Source organism: Bison bison, unplaced genomic scaffold (genome assembly GCF_000754665.1).
Source record: "Bison bison bison isolate TAMUID 2011002044 unplaced genomic scaffold, Bison_UMD1.0 scf7180017864168, whole genome shotgun sequence".
Taxonomy (NCBI): Eukaryota; Metazoa; Chordata; class Mammalia; order Artiodactyla; family Bovidae; genus Bison; species Bison bison.
The window spans coordinates 4,095,426-4,109,858 of record NW_011494740.1 but is presented as its reverse complement, the minus strand read 5'-3'; the positions used below and the strand labels follow the sequence as shown (position 1 = coordinate 4,109,858).

Here is a 14,433-nt window from a genome sequence, read left to right as displayed (position 1 = left end):
CTCACCATCACAGTAGGTAACTTCCTTAGGTTATTAGCAAATGTCACCAATGCAATTGAATAGCAAGTATTAAAATAAAATGTCTTTAGACCTTCTTGATAATCTAAAGCCATAATTATATGCATTAGTAATACTTTCTGACAATGAAGCCCTTCAATTTTTTAATCCAAAGTGACCTTTTCTACAATTTCTTAGCAAAAGTAGAAAGAAACCTCAACTAAACTATCAGGACCATGTTATCATCATCATCTTCTTTTAATCCAAAACAGTGGGTGATATAAGAGGGAAAGTTCTAAAGTTCTTTAATTGAAACTAATTCCTATCAACCTCCAGCAACTTTAGCAAAGCTCAAAATAGCAGATAATAGGATGATTAATGCTTTAATTCTCTAACAAAAGGATGTTGAGCCTGCTACTATTGCTCATTCCCTTCTCAGAATTTATTTTTGTTTTCCTTGATTCAAAACAGATGCCGGATGCTTGGGGCTGGTGCACTGGGACGACCCAGAGGGATGGTATGGGGAGGGAGGAGGGAGGAGGGTTCAGGATGGGGAACACCTGTATAATTTTAATTAAAATTGAAAAAAATAAATAAATAAATAAATAAATAAATGGGAGAATCATGTCTAGCCCAGTAACGTGCTACTTAACACCTAGAGGAAACACAGTTCAGGAATAAAGCTGAAAGGACAAGGATTCTACTAGAATCTGAAAACTGTTCCCTTCATTTTCATGGTGCTGTGGTATTTGCATGATCAGTCGCTTCAGTTGTGCCCGATTCTTTGCGACCCTATTGACTGTAGCCTGCCAGAGTCCTCTGTCCATGGGATTCTCCAGGCAAGAATACTGGAGCGGGTTGTCATTCCCTCCTCCAGGGGAGCTACCTGACCTAGGGATTGAACCTGCATCTCCTGCACTGCAAATGGTTTCTTTACCCACTGAGCCACCTGGGAGTGATATTTAATTTGTATTAAATGCCCCCATCACTTAGTGACTTTCTCTGCTTCTACAGTCTTTATCAGCATCCAAGTGCATATATTATGTACCTAACATACTAGCCGAGAAGAGAAATGTAAGATGTCCTTGCCCTCACAGAGTTTATAATTCCACGTGGAGATATATGACTACTTAATATATGTCTATGAAAGATTAGAAAGTATATGACTCAAACTGATCCTACTAGTGTGGGGTAGATTATTAATAACAAGATAGAAATTCAGAGAAGGAAAAGTTAAAGGGGTTCTTGAGTGATCTCAGAAAAGCTGCCCAGAGAATGTTGAATTGGACAGCCTTGAAAGACAACTTGAGTTTGAATGAATGGGAAGGAAGGGTCTGTGCTAATCTCTTTTTTTTTTTTTAATTTAAATTTATTTATTTTAATTGGAGGCTAATTACTTTACAATATTGTATTGGTTTTGCCATACATCAACATGAATCTGCCTCATCTGTGCTAATCTCTTGTAAGATCTATTACTCATCTTACTTTGTCTTTTCTTGTTTTCTACTTGTGTGATTATCTGAAAATTTTTTAGATAAAAGAGACCTCAATACAGAAAATAAATACTGGAGAAAACCTTGGGGAACTAGTAATCTTAACTCTTCTTTTCTTACATGATATGGAATTTGAGGAATTGGCCTGGGTCAAGAAAAAAGAAATTTTGGCAGATGGTCAGTGGGTCAAAGGAGATGCTAAAGAAGCACATTTGTGACCAGTTGATGGTGACAAGTGTTTCTTTTTAATGTTTCAGTCTTTACAAAGGGCTTCATAAGTCTCCACATTCTACTCTTCATCACCAGTCTTAAGTAACAGCCAGATCTAGCATTCCAGTCAGGTACACAGCCTTATTTATATGAGACATATGACAAGCAAGCTAGCCCAGTTCCTAGTCCAGGTTAAAAATGTTTTTCAATAGGTTCTTAGGAACCAGAGGCTACAGAGCAATTGAAAAATATGAAATAAATATACCAGTAAAAACTTTTAAATACAGTACATCACCTTTTCAGACCACCATAGAAAATAGTATCTTTGATCATGCTTTGGATTTTGCTTTGTTTTGAAGTTTAAAATGTTGTTCTTAAGGATTTTTCTCCTCTGATTTGATCAAACACTTCATATGAAAATAAATTTTTGACCTAGAAAAACAATAGCCCTAGTTTATTCTCAGTCAATTTGGTTCCCAGCATTTATATGATGGAGCTTCCATCTCTGCTCTCCAAACTGTAACCTGAGACTAGTCAGTTCTTTGCAAGCCACTTGATTTTCTCAGAATGTCTCTAAAAACTTCCCACCACCACACCCAAAACAAAACAACTTTGAAATTCTATTCATGCTTTCTCTTGCCCTTGGAATTGTTTATGGCAAATTGATTTCTCTCTTTATTACTAAGAAGTGAAACAAAAGAATTATGAAGCTCAGAAAAAGTTTTCCAAATTGGGATACCCCAAAGCTGTATACTTATTTTGGTAAAATTTTACCATTTCTCCCTAGAATCCAGGGTTCTTCTTTGATTTCCATTATGATGGTTTACAGTTCTGGTACATTTTCTAATTCTCTTCATTGCAAATACTTCCCTGAGCTTCTCCCTGCACTAGCCTGGAATTATCTGTATGAGGATATCAAAGTCATCTGCTGGAGGGCTGGAGCAAGGGATGGTGGTACATTCACTGAGTTACAAAGGTTGTTTCTGCTTCACTGAAAAATCAAATGAATTAAAAAGGGAAAATTGCAAGGTTGCTGTTGAAAACAGACCCTCAATCAATGTTACCTCCCCATAGAAGTTAATTTTAAAGTTTTTTGGCCTATCATCACTCCTTGGCTCTTCACAACTTCGTGGTAAATGTGAAGCTCATGATAGAAATTTCCTTGAGCTGTGGGTTTACTCTTTCAGCAGATTTGGAGTGCTCAAAACCTTCACTCCCCGGCTGCTACCACCATACCCTGCTGCTTGATGTCAAAGCCAAGGCCACAGACAGCCACAAGAGTTTCCTAAGGATCACAAAGGTCTTCAATCACAATGGACAGCCCTATGATGCTACTGGTGGCCTGATGGGCCTGGAACTCCAGTCTCAAGGCCAGGATCAGCAAAACAGTGTAAGCATGTGGAGACACAACATACTGTTCCTCTCTCTAGGTCTGAGAGGGGTATGGGTATGGGGCAACCATCAGAGATGCCAGCTCATGGCACAAATAGTGTAATAAAGCTATCTTTTAATAGATTCTATTTCATGTTTTACTGGTAAAGGAATGTTGAGAGGCAGGTATTTAGGGTTTGTGGGGGTAAGCACACCAGAATTGGGGGTTTATACTTACACACTCTTCATGAAAGGTCCAGGTATACAGTGTGGTAAGAGAAGTTCAGTGACTTGTCCAAGGCTACACAAACATCAAAAAAGAATAACAAACAGTAATAATAGTAAAAATAACCCCTCCTCTCTGAGCCTTCAATTCTTAACATTTAGAAGTATTCTCCAATTGACAAAGCATGTCATCAGAAATAGAGTAATGTGAATTAACTTCTGTTATTAATAATATGTAGCACATTTTGAAACTATAAGACCTTCATTACCATGTAATTGTTTTTTTCCTAACATCACTAAAATGAATATTGGCAGTGTCAACCTCATTTTTCAGATGAGGCAAATAACACACACTTAGACTTATATGTTGGTGAATAAGAAAGGACTAGAGACTATGATCAATCTAATGAACAGTTAATGTAGAACAAAGAGAAGTATAGAGTTTGAATGCCTTTCAAAATTTTCTCTGATTTTGAAAGTTCCTTGTCTTTGAAAGTGTCACTACTTAAATCTAAGCCAAAGGCCGTGATGATTTCTAAGGGGAAGGAAGCATATTGCATCAATCACAGAGCAATGTTCTCCAACTCAAAATCATCTTTAATTTTATAGAAAGTGAATGAAGTACTCTGTCTTCTCTTTTTTTGACTTGAACCAAAGTAAAATCTCACTAAATTATTCTTCTCTTTCTCCATTACTTTCATAGTTGTTCATCACGTCAGTGATTGGAAGCACACTAATTCTTTTTCTCCCAATTTGATCCTGGATTAGTGACTAGTCTACTTTGGAAAGAAAAAAGTTCAAAATATAAACAAAGTATTCTCATTGATTATAGATTTTAAGATTACAGATGTAAGCATCCAATATGAAAACATTATTTCCGTATTCATTCAAATAATGCTCCTTCCATAATGGGCATCAGGAATATTACCAAGTTTTTTATTATATGGATATTTTGGTTAAAAATCAGAAAAGTGTAAATGGTAGTAAATGAAACAATTAACCTATTGAAAAATCTTTCACCAGAAGTAGTAAAATAGCCATTGCTCATACAAAGAGGATATAAAACACAACAAACATCCAGAGGAGTAAAAAAATTCTTCTATGTTAGGAGTGGATTTGGTAATCTTAATAGGTCTCTTTTCTGTTATGAGGATTTCTGATTCTGTCTTCTTTCCTTGTACTTTGAAAAAAAAAAAAGATCTTTTTGTTGTCAGTCATCTGTGATGTGATTGCTAGTCAATCAAGTCATTTGGCCCCAAACTATGAGAAAGCAATCATCCTTGTGGTTTTGTGCAGGTTAGTAAGGAGCAGGACTCTCAGACCTAAGCAGGAGTAGGGGGAGGGGGCATATCAGAAATCATTTCCAAGTGGAGCCTGGTATAATCTCAACCTTTTTTAAGAGTCATTATCAAAGGTCAGCAGAACAAATGCCCCTGAAGTGCTGAGGCAGAGAAAAGCATAAGCAGTTCTCTGCCAACGCCCTCTACCATTAACCAGTGTACACCCCTGCAAAAGGGACATTCCTAAACCAACACTCTGGACAAGTTAATCCTGCTCCAGAGTCACCCATGGCTCCCTATTGCCTGCATAACAAAAAGAAGGCTTAGATGTAAATATTCACCACGGCCTAATCCTACTGTTGTAAATATTATTCTACACATTTCCTCTTCTGTATATTCACCACTCCTTGAGCTTTTCCATGTGTTGGCTCAATATGTTCTACCTGCTAAAATGGCCCCCTCCAGTCTACTACTTTCCTTCATGACCCAGCCCAAGTCATAACTCCTGATAGTCTCCCTCAATTCCCCTCTTTCATAATCATCTCACTTCTAAGTATTTACCCTCACTCTTCACTGGTCATTCAGCATATGCTGCCCTCTTTTATCCTAAGGTTCTAACTTTAGTATAACTTTACTGGAGGTAAGGGCTATATCTCAAGCAACATTTGTCCTATATCCACCATAGTGTCCAGTACATGGAAGTAATATTACACGTTTGTGTAGCACTGGAGTATACAAAGCTCTCTCAAGGCAGCTCTCAAGGTAACCAAACTCTCAGCAATATTATCACTGGACCCCACTGTCCTAGCCCCACTCTGAGAATCCCCCAAGCCATTCATCCACTGTTCTCACCTTTAACTCTCTATCTGCATTTTACAGATGAAAAAACCAAGACTCAAAAAAGCTGCTTCCCCTACATTTATGGGTTTGTGAGACCCTGAACGCAAGTCCTGGTCTTCTAACTCCAAATTCAGGTATCTCTCTACTTTATCATGCTACTTCCATGAGAAGCATTCAAAACATTTTTGTGTATTTGGACCTTGACTATCAGCACCACCACTGACTCCAGTAATTTGGTAGGAAAAGATGTGTGTATGTGTGCATGCGTGTGCATATGTGTATGTGTTGTGTCGATAACTGAGTGGGGTGGATTAGAAACATAGGAGTAGTAAAGGTATAAAATAAAAACAAATAAAAGTTATGACTCTTAGGAGGTTCCAAGTGCTAAGCCTGAACCGATTTGTTATATGTTCTTGGGCAAGTCATCTTTCTAAGCCTGAGTCCATTAATGTCAGATTGAACAAGATAAACTCCAAAGCGCCTTCCAGTTCTAACACTCTGTGATGCCCTGTTTAGATCTGGAAGGAGGTTATCCCAGAACCTCATCCCCTTCCAAGCCAGCATCAAGAAACCTAGTAGCTCTTAATCCATGTACCACACTTCATGCTCTCACAGAAGAAAATGAAAGTTGGACATTTAGTCCAACTCTGCGACCCCATGGACTGTAGCCCACCAGGCTCCTCTGTCCATGGAATTCTCCAGGCAAGAATACTGGAGTGGGTTGCCATTTCCTTTTCCAGGGGATCTTCCTGTTCCAGGGATCAAACTCGAGTCTTTCACATTGCAGGCAGATTCTTTACCATCTGAGCCACCAGAGAACAGAGGAAGCCCATATCAAACCTGTCCTGATGCTCAACCCACAAATGCCCCCCTTTTAGCTCTGCTCCAAATCCATATTTGGTGCCCCAACCCAAGGCAAATATGATGTGACTCCAAACCCGCTTGTCCTTGGTCCCTTAGTCCAAAATAAGAGTCCATAGATCTGTGAAAAATGGCACCAAACTTCTGACCATAATCAATATCTAACCAAGAAAGATAAATATAATTATTACTCAAAGTGCCAGCAGATATCAACTGAAATTAAAGCTGAGGCACCAAAGAATCCTATCACCTACACTGGAATTTTTTGTAAAGAAAGATCATTACATATCTGGAATGTTTTAGGCATATCTGGTTCTTTTTAAAGCAGGAATATGGACTTAGCTATAAGACTGTTACCACATTTCATAAATTCTGATTCTAAAGTTTATATGTGAAAACAATATGAAACTCTAAGCTTGGAAAATGGATTCTAGTGAGAATTAGCTGTGTAAGCAGGTGGAACAGTTCACTTAATCTTTTCGCACTCAATAATCCCATTATGAGATGAGGAGAGTGAGTGATAGGGAGGAGATATTAAAGTAATATACATATATAAAAATTGGTCATTTAAATTCATCAAATGCCATTGATTAATTTAAAATAGCCTCTTCAAAGAAGTTTTTTTGTTTTAAGTCCAAGGTAAGTTTTGACTGAGCTTTATAGCTACAGGACAGGGATGTTAAACAGTACATTCAGTATGTACAACTTTTAAGAACTTAACCACTAAGCTTAATGAGTGTTACTCATTCATGCCCAGATATCAACCTGAATCTTTCCCATGATTTTAGATAAGTGTTACCTCTCTCTGTGATTCTGTCTGAAAGAAAATAAAAGCCCAAAAATCTTCTTTCAGAATACTGTTATGAGGGTACATGAAGCAAAGTCCCCTGCTATGAACTCCAGTTCCAAGTCATGGCCTCTGGAAGGGCTGGGAGGAAGCTCAGCATAAGTCAGAATAACAGACTCTCTTCCTGTATTTCTTACTGACCACTGGATAAAGAGTAATGAGTAACAACTTGTTCTTTCTCATCTTCATTCAGTTGTAAAGTGGAGGTAAATCTACAGTCAGGGGCTCTTTTCCCCACAAGCATGGGCAGAAAAGATCCATCTCCATCTCTCACGTGATTCCCAAATGGCCTGCAAGGGTTTTCTTGTTCTGTTTACAAATTAAAACAAATTTAGCAGCTTAAAACACAGTCCCTATTATTTCAAAGTTTCTGTAGCTCAGGAGTCAGCACAGCTTAACTGGGTTTGAGGGCCAGGTTTACAGGCTGAAATTAAGGTGTTGGCTGGGCTGCATTCCCATCTGGAATCTCAACTGAGAAAGAATCTGTGTCCAAATTAATTCAAGCTGTTCACAGGTTCATTTCCTCTTGACTATACTACCAAGGGCCCTGGCTTTTAACTAGATATTGGCAGGAGGTCACCCTCAGGTCCTGGAGGCTACCTGCCATATGGACTTCTCCAACATGGCTATTTACTTCATCAGGGCCACAAGAAAAGTCCCCAGACCCAATCTACTAAGACCAAAGTCATATAATGTAAGATAATTACAGGAATGACAATCACCTTTACCATATAAATAACCTAATCATGAGAGTGATATCTCATCATCTTGCCAGGTTCTATTGCTTAGAAGCAAGTCATGGGTCCTACATAAAGTAAAAAGTGGAACATGGAACAAATCTGTCAACACCAGGAGGTTGGATTTTCTGGGGGTCACCTTACAGTCAGTCTGCCATACTGGCCCCCAACAGTGAAATCAACCATGACGCTCTACAGCTGAAGCCCTCCATTCTTACCAGGGAATTTCTTCCTCACCATCTCCCAATCACCACTGCTTCCGCAGTTGTTCTAACAGCCCTGAGACTTAAAGCCACTCACATTCACAAGAGACCCTGTCCATTCATTCTGCAAATTTATCTCCTAACATAAGTCAGACGCTATGCTAGTGTGGTGGGCAGAATAATGCCACATGGATACACATACACACAGCAAAAATATGCCCAGGTCCTAATTTCCAGAACCTATGAATATGTTTGGTTAAATGTCAAAGCAGAATTTAGATTGCAGATGGAATTGAGTTTGTGAATCAGCTGACCTGGAGATGGAAAGATTATCCTGAATTATCTGGGTAGGTCCAATTTAATCACAAGGATTCTTACAAATGGGGAAGAGAGGCAGAAGAGAGTGTGTCAGAGTGATGCAATGTAAAAAAGACTCATCCAGCCCCTGCTGGCTTTGAAGATGGAAGGAAACCACAAGCCAAGGAATGTGGGAAGCCTCTGGAATCTGGAAAAGAGAAGAATATGGAGTCTTCCCTTATGCGTCCCAAAAGGAACTCAACCCTGCCAACACCTGACTGTAGCCTAGTTAGCTTAATTTCAGACTTCTGGTCTCTAGAACTATAAGATAATAAATTTGTGCTGTTTTAAGCTACCAAGTTTGTGGTGATTTGTTACAGCAACAATGGAAAACCATTGCCGCTAGGATCTGGGGACACAAACATAAAAGAGGCATGATTCTTGCCCTCAAGAAGCTCATAGGCAAATAGGATGGGAGACAACACAGATAACCTCAGAAGAGGAGACAGAGCGGCCACTAGCCTTAGCACCAAGGTCAATTTCTCAGCACCACTTACCACCCACAGTCAACTCCTCCCAAGGCCACTACCTAAGCTGCTTGTGGCTTTGGGGAAAGAATTTTCCCTTCAGTAATGCAGAGGTGACAGTTTCTGCCTCACATTTTAAAGAGGAGGAAAAAAAAAACCAACAAGGTTTGACACATCCAATTCAACACACAACTATAGAAAATTTTATTAAGTGCCAAGAACAGGAGATACAAAAATGAATAAAACAGATCTTCACCCTCAGAGATTTTAAACTCCTAAAGAAAGCAGACACATACATTCATAAATTTAGTTCCATGATAAGTGCTGTAATAGAACTATGGACATGATCCCTTGGGAATACAGATAAAAAGGAATTAATTACGCTGAGAAAGATGGAAAGGGAGGGAGTGATATAAAGTCCCAGGAAGAAGGTGACCTGTGAAATGGATCTTGAGGAGTCATTAGGAGGATGACATGTAGATTAAGAAAAAAAAACAAAGTAAAGCAGAAAGAACAAGATGAAAATGCACGACAAATAAAGGAACACATTGCATTTGATAAATCTGCCCAAAGCAATTAGAACCTGGGATACAAGCAAAGGGACAAACTGGAGGGATATCAAACGGAGACTGACAAGGCTAGAAAGAGCCAGTGGAGAAAGGATCTATGTGTCCACAAGCATGGACCTGAGGGCCCATAAGGGACCCTGCCATTAGGGGCATCATCCCACATGTGTTTTACATTTACTCTTGTCACAGTATGGACATTGAGCTGAAGGGATGAGAAAGTGGGGAGGGGTGCCTGATTGGAGGTCAACCGTGAACCAGGAGAAAAATTAGGAAGACTTAAGGCAGTGAATGAAGAAATAGAGGGGAAAGGGAGATTTTTGAGAGCAATGTTTGAGGTTTGAGCAAATGAACTTAATATGGGACTTAAGGGAAAGGAATTAGAAAGAATTCCTTCCGTGTTTCTACTTAGGTGACTTAGCGGGAAGGGATGGTGTTTCTGATTCAGTTGCCCTAGTTGACACATAGCTGTAAACTGATCTAGGGAAGGCAAGTGAAGGAATGGGTTTTAAGAAATGATAATGCAATTAAATTATTTCATAAGAAAAGGAGGATCAGTCTGAATTCCTTTAGGGAAGGAGCTACATAAATTTGAACTGTGTTATCTTTAAAAGAAAATTTTGTCAAAAGCTAATCAGGCTAGGATTAATTGGCTTTGTATTATCTGAGAGATTTATCAGAGACTGATAAGTATTGACTAGAATCTAATGGCTACTTCAAATCTAGAGCATCCTAATGCAATTATAACAAGGTTTCATCAATGTAGAGACAAATAGAAAAGATGAAATGCAGCATTACTTTAGCTGCTAAAACAAAAAATGTTTCAATTAATTTTACTTACATCAATTACCAAAATAATCACCTACTATTATTTAAAGGGAGAGGGTTGGGAAGAGAGAGAAAACCGGACAGTGAAATTTCTCATGGGAATACCTATAATGTATTTTTAAATCTGAGATTATGGAGACTGGACAGTTCACACTTAATGCCTCATTGATTACCTCTGTTCCCACTTCTCTTTGTTAAAATGTCCACAAGTGTGCACTGACTCAAATGTTCACATTTATCTGTGCAAATGTATGGCTGAATCTGGATTTTTCTCTGGTTTGTTTACAGTATAAGCAATAACAAGATTAATATTAACTAGAAAGTTACAGTTTAAGGTCCTAATTTCACTGATCCTACTGAGAACCAAAGAAAAGCCTGACATTCTGGAAAAAGCAAGGCTCGTCTGTCACATGAATGCGGTTGTAAGAACACAGACCTTTCTCATCAGCACATAAAACTCAAAGGAGCGTTTTTGTACATTTAACAAGTGCTGAGAGGTGAAGAAGAGAAAGCCTGGAAGATGAGCGTGTTGCTGTATGAATGTTATAAGATCACAGACAGAGATGATGCAACTTCTCTGCTGACGGAGCTCATCTCAGAAAAAGACTCTTCGGGGACTCCACAGTCACCATTCCTCTGACCCATTCTTTCCACTGAGTACTGTTTGCTGTGCAGCTGGTGGCGGTGGTGGTTTAGTCGCCAAGTCGTGTCTGACTCTTGCAACCCCATGGACTGTGGCCCGCCAGGTTCCTCTGTCCATGGGATTCTCCAGGCAAGCATACTGCAGTGGGTTGCCATTTCCTTCTCCATACTGTGCACCTACTATGTGCCCAACTCCAGGCTACAGTCACAGAATACTCTCCACCATCATTATCACTATCACCAAGCATTTGTACACTACCCACTCTGTACCTGGCCAACTGCCCTTATACCTGTGGAATTAACAGATTGGAATTGAAATGAGTGAAGCTACAAAACCTGAAGCACAAACCTAGTGTTACCGTTATTTTTTAAATTGATTCTTTTTCCTACAAAGTAGTCACTCTCCTCTCATCACAGCCCAGCTGGCTGCTACTAAGCAGCTGGCAGCTCATCACACACATGTGTGACATTACAAATACCTGTGTGAGGGAGAAAAGTAAAAGTTTGCATCTCCATAGTCAGCATGGATCATGCTTGAAAGATGAAATTTGAGGCTCAAAGAAATCTCATGTCTTCCCTATACTGAATTAATCAGTCAGAGGAGAATTAGACCCAGGACATAGGTCTCCCAATCTCTACCTAGTCCAGAGTTATTCCTACAGTTACTCCACCTTGTTTTTAAAATTCATTTATTTGGGCTTAAAAGTAGATTGACTTAGAACTATCAAGCTAATGAATCCCGTGCTTGCCTGCTTCTGAGCTGTACGCTAACCTGTTACAGTTTTCCACTGACAATGCAAACACATGACCACCAGCTATTTTTCTAGCCCCAGAAAGAGCTTGTGTCAAGGTTTTCATCCACTTTTATCTGGTCTGATAGTATAATATCAGGGCTGGTAGAAAGTAAGAATAAGCTTTGTAGTGATGGAGAAAGACTTTTCAATGCAAAACTGACCAAACTGTAAATCAAATCTGTGCACCTAACAACTTAAAATACAGTCAGTGGACCAGCAATATTAGCATTTCTTCGGAGCTTATTAGAAATGCAGGATCTCAGGCCCAGTTGCCCATCTACTGAATCAAAATTTGCACTTTAACAAGATATCCAGGTGACTCACATACACATTAAATTTTATGAAGCACTGTCCTAGACCACGGAGAAGGCAATGGCACCCCACTCCAGTACTCTAGCCTGGAAAATCCCATGGATGGAGGAGCCTGGTGGGCTGCAGTCCATGGGGTCACGAAGAGTCGGACACAGCTGAGCAACTTCACTTTCACTTTTCACTTTCATGCATTGGAGAAGGAAATGGCAACCCACTCCAGTGTTCTTGCCTGGAGAATCCCAGGGATGGCGGAGCCTGGTGAGCTGCCATCTATGGGGTCACGCAGAGTCGGACACGACTGAAGTGACTTAGCAGTAGCAGTCCTAGACCTGGTGAACACCAAGTCACCAGAGCTTCCCAATTCCAGTGAGACAAAAGCCTCATAGCTGTGCTGAGTCAGCAGTTTCCTCAGCTCTTAGCAGAGGTGGGCAGAGCCTGAATTCTTCAAAGCCACTGGGGCCAGCTGCCTCCAATCATGCACAGCCTGTCCACTTACCCTGGCGTACCACATAAACACAGGCTTGTACTTCTTGCACATACATGAGAAAAGGTTATGTACTTTTCACGTACTGTCTGCATGAGAAAGATTAATACTGTTCTAACAACTGAGTGAATTTGAACAAGTGTTGGAAGCATGAATTCAATTTTGTAGGGTTCTTTGATGTCACAAAATATGCCATAAAATCATCAAGGGGTTATTTTTATCAACACTAACGGGACACACTGGGATTCCAGAAGCCACACAGCTGCTGCTTTGTTCCGAGGGCTTACTATTTGGTATCCCAGAAGGCAGGATGATATCCCAATCCTAGTACTCTGTGACAGTGACTTTTGGAGTAGGTTTGAGGCATCTCTTTTTATCTGATAGGAAATGACAGCCATTACATTGAATTATAAGATGACAGCACACTCTAAGAATGAGAGGAATTCAGGCTTATAAAACAGCCCCTTACATTTTCCTATTGAGAAAATATCTGTAACTTACTTTTTCTCTGGAAATATTTGATTTCACATGCTTATTAGAAAGGGAGCACCAGTATAAATAAAAGCATGCCAGCTTCTTTGTAATGCAAGGTGGTCCAATGCAAAACATTCAGTGCACTTGGCCATCTTCAGTCTCAGCACAACCCAGGTACTCTCGACCTACCTAATTCAGTCCAGCACAGCCGACATCAGCCATACTTAAATTTAAATATGATGAGTTGTAGTTTAAATTTAAATATAAATTAATTTAAATCAAACAGGATAAAAAATTCAGTTTATAATTAGCATTTACTATATTTCGAGAGTTCAAAAGTCACATATGCGTAATGACTACCATAGTGGATATGCATATATAAATTATTTCCACTATCAGAGACAGTTCTATTAGAAGGTGCTACTCCAGGTTGTGCACATAAAGTATGTTCCAGCCCTAAATTCTTGCAGGATAAGGGCCAAAGGGCCTTTCTTTATCATATTTCTATTTTTTTTTTTTTTTTTACTTCATATTACTATATTTTTTAATTTGATTTGCACTTTTTGTGGCATTTATTTCTAGGCCAAAAGTTTTTGTCTCTTCCGCTTCTTCTGGGATATCTTTTTCTTCTGTGCAACCTCTTCCGGTTTAGGAACAACCTGCTCTTTTTCAGTAAGGATCATCTCCATGTGGCAGGGACAGCTCATGTACGGGTTGATCCAACCATGAGCTCTGTTAGTCCTGGGCTGCATCTTAGGGGCTTTGTCCACCTGGATGTGCTCAATGACCAAAGAATCTACATCTAAGCCTCTAGGTCCAGCATTACTCTCTGCATTTTTGAGCATGTGCAGTAAAATTCAGCATTCTTTTTGTACCACTAACCCTGCCTCCAATGCCAGTGTTTGGCCTGAGCACACCTTCCAACTTCACCATTGTAAGGATGGAATGAAAGGTGACATCCTTCAGATGTTGTCATTGTTCAGTCACTAAATCATATCTGACTCTCTTGTGACCCCATGGACTTCAACAGGCTCCTCTGTCCTCCACTATCTCCTCAAGTCTGCTCAAATGCATGTCCATTGAGTTACGAATTTGAGCAAATCCTTCAGATGCTTTGTGGCTTTTTATAGGCACATCCTTAATGGCCTGGGCAGTTTCATGAGTGTTTTTAATGTGAACATGAAGAACCTATTGATTTGTATGATTTTGTGGGGTTTTCTGGGTTAAGTGAATAGTGAATCATTTTTAGAGGTCACCTCAGGCCACTTACCAGAGAAGCATCATATTACTATTCTTAACAACCAACTTAAGCCCAGTAAGATAAAATTGTGAGCCAACCATACAGTTACTCTCAAGAATGTCTTCCCTCTGTTTCTACCCCCCAACTCCAGCATCAGGAGCTAGTGAGACTTCCTAGAACACTGTAGGAAGATCACTCCAGGAGA

General features: G+C 39.6%; 1 pseudogene; it reads right to left on the bottom strand.

The window, feature by feature from the left end:
• Nucleotides 1-13,566: 13,566 nt before the first annotated feature.
• LOC104990079 lies at nucleotides 13,567-14,231 on the bottom strand (annotated as a pseudogene).
• Between the last annotated feature and the right edge of the window lie 202 nt (nucleotides 14,232-14,433).